Raw genomic sequence first — 8,241 nt, forward strand, 5'->3', positions numbered from 1 at the left:
TATATTTTTTTTTAAATTTAATATACACAGAAAAACTATGCCTCATAGAAAAATTCTGAAAATATATTTGAAATAAGCAGAAAAAAAAGCAAAACCACCTTTTGTTTGTGGGACAGGTATTTTAATTAATTGTGTTACCATTGAGCTTTTTGACTGGGGTCCATACACTTTAAATTTCTGTTTTCTCTCAATAAAGAATTTATGGAGACAGTCCCGGTTTTCCAGCGATGCCCATGTTTTTTTCACTTTGTGTAGTATCACCCCGTGGTTTTCCTTATCTAATCATTTAGCATAGTCTAGGTATACATTTCTTCCACTGCTCACATGGTCAGTAATGTTGTCGTGGTGGTTTAGGAGTTGGAAAAGTCATGACTATCATTTCCGGATTGAACTGCCCCAGCCTTACTTTAAACTTCACAAGGTTTTTCCTTACTATTCTCTCGAACAATTTTGTGAGGTGTGAACACTGATCTGTATAACACAACTTTGTAGTGGTTTACCACTAAAAGTATCTTTTTCAGGGGTTGAATCTGGACACTTGTGCTTATACATCGGGGGTAGCCATCATGTCCCGTGTTGGCCGCCCTTAAGGTCCGAAGTATCTGAAGATCATCAATGAAAGAAACTTTCATTGGCCAGTGTTTAACAGATTCCAAGAAGAAAGAAAACGAAGAACACGGCAACTGCCGATAGACTAAGTAAACTGCGCATGCGCATCGCGGGTCGTGGGCAGAGAAGGCCAGGATACCTCATTAACAATAGCAAGCAAACTCAACAAGGCAGAAGGCCTGGGAGGAGGGGGGGTGAATACGTAAGTGTCCAGATTCATCCCCCGAAAAAGATACTTTTAGTGGTAAACCACTACAAAGTTGTGTTTTCGGTGGAAAGAATCTGGACACTTGTGCTTGCATCTGAAGCGGCTGGCTGGGAGGAGCCTGAATGCTGTGGGGAGTAATGCCGATCCTGCCCAAGTAAAGTAACCTAAGAAGAGATACATAAAAACGATATATAAAACATAAGTTTATTATGTTTAAATGATCGTGTAAAAAAGGGGGGTATAGAACAGAGACACTGGTAACCTTTCCCTAGAGGGAGTGAGGCCTCCGGTACGCTGTACCCACTTCCTATGGTATGCGAGCTATTTCCTGTCTCTCCACTTGCCCCCCCCCCTTTAGGAGAGAGAGGTGGACTGCTGACCTAGACTCTGAGTGGTCGGAGGGGAGGTGCAGGCAATCTGAGGGGGGTGAGGCGAGAGAGGCGCGTCTGGGAGTAGCCTGGTACCCATGGCTACGCAGGGAGACGGGCGTACCGTATGTATCAGGTACCTGGTGCGGAACGAGGTAGTGGAAGCCCATCCACCCAGATTCTGCACCTTATCCACCGAATGGGTACGGAGGAACGCGAGAAAGGCTGCGAGGCCCCTAATAGCGTGTGCTCTTGGTACCTTACCCGGGTCTGCTAGGTTGATAATCTTGCAAAGCAGGGCGGCTACCGCTCTAGCCTTGAGTGGTTTGAGCGACGTGGAATTGTAGAAAAGGTGCTCCGGGCTAACCCGTGGTGTGTCTCTGTAGGCTGCCACGGGGCACAGAGGGTGAGGTCTGCCACCTTCTAAGAGAGCGGGAATGGTGATGGGAGCGATTAGGCTCTCTGATGTCTCATTCTTAGCGAGGAAGGCCGGAGAGGATGACAGTGTAAGAGAGGAACCGTCCTGAGCCAGTTGAGAGAACTGAGGGTGTCTGGCGAGTGCTGCTAGCTGAGAGGACCTGAATCCTGTAGCTAGGGCGATGAGAAAAAGTGCTCTCATGAGGTAGCCCGCACTGTTCAATGGAACAAGACGGGTCTCTAAAAACTGTAGCACTTTGTGGAGCGATCATTTTGGGGTGACCCTACGAGAAGGTGGGCGCTTAACCCTCAGACCCCTGAGGAGCAGTTTTAGTGCCCTGGTGTGCACCCTGATACCCAAGCTGAACTTGAGCAGGTCTGCAAGGGCCGAGTGGTGGGAAGCTACCGTGGAAGGCGCTCGGTTGGTGCTGTTGCCCAGCCAGGCGAGGAAGGCCAAGACCGTGGCCTGTGAAACCAGCTTCACTTTCTCCCTGGTGAGGAAAGACTGAAACCTCCGCCAGCATGACTCATATTGATTGATGGAGGAGGGTCTGTGAGCGGCTATCATGGTGTCAACTACGCTAGGTGGAAAGAGCGATGAGAGTCCGGCTTTGAGAAACACCAAGCGTGAAGATTTAAGGATGAGCGCAGCTGATCCGCTACGTGCTGCGCGAGGCACGTTGAGCCTAGTAGGAGCGGATTGGGGCACCAGTTGTGGAGAGTTACGTACCACAGCTGAGCCTTCCACAGTGGAGCCACCAGCAGCACCTTGCCTCGGTAGCCCTCTTCCGGGGGAGGGAAGAGGTATATGTAGCCCCACCTGTTCCAGTCCACTGTCAGCGCGTCCGGACCTCCTAGTGACAGGAACTGTGGTAGCTGAGTGTTGGTGGGTGACGCGAAGAGGTCTACCTCTGGGGTTCCGTACCTGGAGACCAGGGAGAGGAACACTGTCGTTTTGAGTGACCATTCTACTAATGGCGTCTTGAAACGTGACAGTGCGTCGGCCCAGTCGTTGTCCACTCCCTTTACGTGCACTGCGGATAGGTGGATGTTCCTGTGGTGAGCTAGTGTGAGAATTTTCTCCGCTAGTTCGAGGAGTTGGCGTGACCTCGATGACCCCTGCCTGTTGATATTGTGCACTGCCGGGTAGTTGTCTAGGCACAGTCTGACTGCTTTGTCTGGTAGGCTGGGTTCGTCCTGAAGGAAACAGAGGACCACCCAAAGTTCCCTGGAGTTTATGTGTGCCTCTCTCAGTCCTGCTGGCCAGGGGCCGCAACTCTGGTGGCCCCGATCGGACTGGTACCCCCAGCCCACGTCTGATGCGTCCGAGGTGATGGTGAGGGAGTAGAGAGGTAGTAGCCAGGGTACGGCGGAACGCCATGAGGCGTGGCTTAACCAGCCACGCAGTAGCGTGTGCAGGACGGGAGGGACAAGCTTCTGTTTGTCCTTTTGCGTGGTGGGTATGGCCGCGTTGACTTCCAGCGTGAGGCGGCGGTGCATGAGGCGACCCAGGGGGAACGTGGGAGCGGCGAAGTTGAGAATCCCGAGCAGCGTCTCCCACTACCGTCTGGAGAGTGTGTGGGAGAAGGCGGCTCGGCGAAGGCTTTTGATAGTCTTCCTGATGTTGTCTTGCGACAACGACAGCGTCGCTGTAGTCGTATCCCATTGGATACCGAGCCACTCCAGCTGTTGTGAGGGTACTAGGGAGGACTTGGGCAGGTTTAAGAGGAAGCCCATCTCCCCTAATACTCTTACAGCTACCGATACGCTCGTTAGTGTCCTCTCTCGAGAGGGAGAGTACACTAGCCAGTCGTCTAGGTACACGAGGGTCGCCACCCCTTGGTCCGCGAGGACCGAGGTGACGATCTTCGAGAGCTTGGTGAAGATCCTCGGAGCAAGAGAGAGACCGAAGGGGAGCCTGGTGAACTGGTACGTCTCGGTCCCCACTTGGAACGCCAGAAAGCGTCGGAACCTCGTGTGGATCGGTACGTGCCAGTACGCGTCCTGGAGATCCAGGGACGCGAGCCAGTCCTCTTTGGATAGGGTAGCACGGACCTGAGCTACCGTTACCATTTTGAAGTGTTGAGGCTTCAAAAACTTGTTTAGGGCGCTCAGGTCCATGACTAACCTTGTCTTGTCCGAGTTCTTCTTCGGCACGGAAAACAGGCGGGAAAGGAAGAATTTGCCGTGAGCTTTTTCTACCACACCCTTCTCCACCATGGCTCTGACGTGGTGGAAGACGTCTGCTGAGACCTCGGTATCTGGGGGCGGACGACGTAGAGGAGGCAGCTGTTCCTAGGGCCAGGTTAGGCCGTGTTTGATGGTGCGGGCTGCCCATCCATGGGAGGGCCACGCGTGGTCCCATCCCCGTAGGCAGCCCCTCACTGCCTCACTTCTCCCTTGGTTCCGCCTTGGTGTGCTGGGCGGTCCGGGGAGCTGTGTCGGTGGAGCGCTTGATGTTGGTGGAGGAGGGCTCCTTACGGTGCCGTCTCTGTTGGCCCAGCGCGCCCCCTTTACCACGTTTCGGCTGGTTCGCTCCACGCTGTTTGCTGCGTTGCGGAAAGGAGCGAGTGCCGGGGCGGTTGTCCTTGTGCCCCTGCTGGTGGGTAGCTGTGGACGGCCTCGGCCTATACTGAGGAACTGGTACTTGTATGATGGTCGGCATGGCTGCAAGTACTCGGTCCGTGGCCTCCCGGTCGAACAGGTCGAGCGAGAGTGGTTTGGCCCTGATGACACCCTGTCTAGCCTCCGCGGGTACCGACTTCACTGCGGAGCGGCGGGAGTCGGCCCTGGCCTCGGCGAAGGCACGGACTGCGTGGGGTAGGGCTGTTGCCACTAGCGACGCCGTCTGCTCGCCCACTTCACTCAGGAGGTTCAGGGTGTCCCTGTGAACGACACGTGGGAAGAGGTTATTATTATTATGATAAGATGCCATAAGAAATATAACATCAAAATTACACAGTGCACTTACGAAGTCACAGACAGAAACTGAGGAACAAACCTGAGTTGACCGTCGGAGGCGGTGTGCACTTTGCTAGCCAGGGAGCGTAGGGCTTGTGTCAGGGTGGAGGTCAGGGAAACCACTGAGAGTGGGCCAGTTCTGTCTTGGCCGATTTCTCCTTAGTGGCCAGTTTACTCTCTGGCTCACTGAGTCTGGACGGGAGCGAGAGAGCATCGGAGGTAGTTTGCGTACCTCGCCAAAGTATCCTGGGTAGAGCAGGGTCTACACAAGATGAAGGCGGGAGTATGGGCACAGATGGTAGTGCTGGACGTTTAGGTGGAGCGGACTTAGTAGAGAGAGAGGCCGTCTCGACCAGTGCAGCCGCGTCCATATTTCTCCCCTTTGCCTCAGCGGGGAAGAAGGACGAGTCGGGCATGCGAAGCATCGGTACCTCATGCTCTCTATACACGGGTGACAGGTCGGCGGGGAACAGTAGTGGATTCATGAGCATAGCTCTGACAGCATCAAAGCACGTCTTGTGATTAAACTTTGGTTGCTGTGGTGTCTGCTCCGCCTGTGACCAGGGTTTCAGTTTGTAGGATATACACTGGTCACCTTTGTCGTCCGTAGAGATACTGATGAGGACGTCAGTCCGAATCACAAAACCAGATGGTGAGGTAGGATCCGGGGCAAGCGCTATCAGCTTTCCTCCTTCGTGTTTCGTCGCCCACGTAGACGGTAGAGGGGCCCAGTTGTAAGGCACGAAGTTAGTTATAGGCTCACCTTCTTCCTCCCAGTCCGCGTCGTCATTCGAGTGTGACGAGGCGAAGCTCGGGGAGGGAGGTGGAGAGGAGCGGGCCGGACCGGGAGCGAGGGCTGGTGCCGGTCCCGGGGCAGGCGGAGTAGTATGATACCACGGCTGAGAGGGTAGCGACTGGCGGATCAGGTTCAGTATCTCTTCCCTGAAGCCCGGCACCTCTGAGAGGAGAGAAAGTTTAGGCCTCTTGGTGGTCCTAGGAGAGCGGGATCCGGAGCGTGACCTCCTCCTGTGCCCTTTAGACCGTCTATGTCTATGGTGCCTGTCCTCTCTCGATGGGGAGGGAGCAGACGAGGAGGAAGAAGGGGAGCGAGGTTTCCCGTTGCTCCTACTCTTACTCTTAGAACTGTGTTTCTTACGCGGCGAGGCCGGTGGGGGAAGAGACACTAGGGATGGGGAGCGCGACACTGAACTCGAGGAGAAACGGTCTCGGGTAGGCGAGGGAGAGTGCGCGTGAGGAGACGAGCGTGAACGAGGCGTGTCACAGTCCCGGGTAGGCGAGGGGGAGCGTCGCCCAGGCGAGGGGCGTAGCTCCTCCCTTGACTGGTCTGGAGAGCGAGAGCGGCGGGTAGGCCGAGAGCTAGGACGGGAGTGGGAGTGGAGGCCCGAGGTGGAGCTTCTCCTAGAAATGGAGCGGGTACGAGAGCGTGACCGTCTCCTAGGGGTAGAGTGTTGCCTTGCTTGAGATGAGGCACGCTCAGGAGAGGCAGAGGTGCCTCCAGACACCGTACGGGCCCTGGCGAGACCCAGCTCCAGGGCCAGGGCTTGATCAGCAAGCTCTACCCGCGGGCTGCCCCGCTTTTGTGCTGCCTTCTTCAGGCGCTGCCACACCGCCCGTAGGGACACTAGAGGAGGCGGAGCCGGTCTAGTGTCTTTAGGGTAGAGCCTCAACTGTTGCACCCAACACTCACACTGGGGGCAGGCGGTTGGGTCGTAGCGGAAGTCTACGAAACAGGGCTAGTGCGTGGAGCAGGCGAGGTGGCCGTCTCTAGCCACCTTAGCGGTGCAGCCATTCTGAGAACAGATCAGGTCAGCACACTCTGCCTGAAAAGATAAAATGCACGGAGTTAGAAGAAGTCCACCAAGGGAGGAGTGACTAACAATTCTAAAACGTGACTCGAGAGGTACATCGACAAAAAAAAAAACACCCAGAGGGTAGTACCAACACCAGAAGAGCTCAGTGGGCGACTGGTGTTGGTGAGAGCCGTGCCCCGGAACGGGGTAATCACCCACGCTAGGAGGGTGGCGCGACCCGTCCCTCGCGGGACGGGATGCGACGGCAGTAGCCCGGCACGGGGGTGAGTGTGTGACGTGTCGGGCCAATGTTGTCCACCCTTGCCAAGAGGGGACGGCGGACAGGGTCCGCGTGGGTTCAGGGTGATGCTAAGATCAGGAACCAAGCAGCGTAGCAAGAGCTACTATGGGGTGCGTGGAAGCACGCATCCACGAGTTCGGAGTACCCAGGGAACAACCGAACACGTACTCTCGAGACCGGGCGTAACTGGCTATGGAACGTCGGTAAAAACGAAAAGAGTCTACTCTGAAACAAACGTCCAGAGGTCCCCCAAACCTCAAAGGAGAACGGAGTACCCAGGGAACAACCGATTCCGAGGAGGGGGGGGGGGAAGAAACTGCTAACCCTAGTGTGGTGAGCACACACCCTCATCACACCAAGGAGGTCCCACGCACGGGCCTCAGGACGGCATGGGACAACAAAAACCAGCCATTGTTAGAAAATGTGGTACGTCGAGACGACGGAACACAAAATCTAACAGGATCGATAAAAAAACGTAGGTTAATCTAGCGAGAGGAAAAAAAACTGAGGGAGTACACATGTGGAACAACCCCGGAAGTTCTAAGTCCCCGCGCACAAAAACCACAGCCGCCACATTTCTCTAACTCACACGGGAGAGATAGAGAATGGAAACGGCCAAAAACTTTTTCGGAACTTACCATGAAGAGGAGTGGGGTCGGACGAGAAGGAAGAGTGCTGCTTTCTAGAGGAGATGCCGACGACACGGTCCGAAAAAGCTTAATGGGGTATCCTGGCCTTCCCTGCCCACGACCCGCGATGCGCATGCGCAGTTTACTTGGTCTATCGGCAGTTGCCGTGTTCTTCGTTTTCTTTCTTCTTGGAATCTGTTAAACACTGGCCAATGAAAGTTTCTTTCATTGATGATCTTCAGATACTTCGGACCTTAAGGGCAGCCAACACGGGACATGATGGCTACCCCCGATGTATAAGCACAAGTGTCCAGATTCTTTCCACCGAAAACACCTGGATAGCGTATACGGGCCGTGGGCTGCCCCAGGAGTGAGGCGGTAGTACCAAAACGTGTGAACCGCTCCGCCGGTCATGGGAGCTGTCGTGTTACTCTCGTGGCCTATGTGGCTGGTATGGGCTGCGTGATAGTGATGCGACCTGTAAATAAGTTTTCCTGTGTGATTTATGAAACAGTACATGTCTACATGTACCGGTATTTGACCATAAAAGTAATCAAACAAGTACGCTAAAACTGACATAAACAAGAGAACATGTAGATGTTTTAACTTGTATCAACTGATCTGCATAACAATATAGATCAGTGGTTGTATCCTATGTACATTATTTTGTGCGAAGCATAAATTAAGCCTTCACATATGTGTGTGTTAGTGTGACCACATGTTATAATCTCAATCTCTCGAATCTTGACAAGCAGTCATCTTCGGCGTTTTTCGAAATCTAGTCATCTGGTCATTGAAATGCACACAGTTAATTACTGGATTACAATTACTTTATTTGCACAACTAACTACACATGTATTTCAACAAACAAATTTCACCTGTCACTAAACATACACGTATCCACAATATTCCAAGAAACCTCCAGTGAATCTTAACA

The sequence above is a fragment of the Oratosquilla oratoria genome, chromosome 18 (genome assembly GCF_046742065.1).
Source record: "Oratosquilla oratoria isolate Oo_2021 chromosome 18, ASM4674206v1, whole genome shotgun sequence".
NCBI lineage: Eukaryota > Metazoa > Arthropoda > Malacostraca > Stomatopoda > Squillidae > Oratosquilla > Oratosquilla oratoria.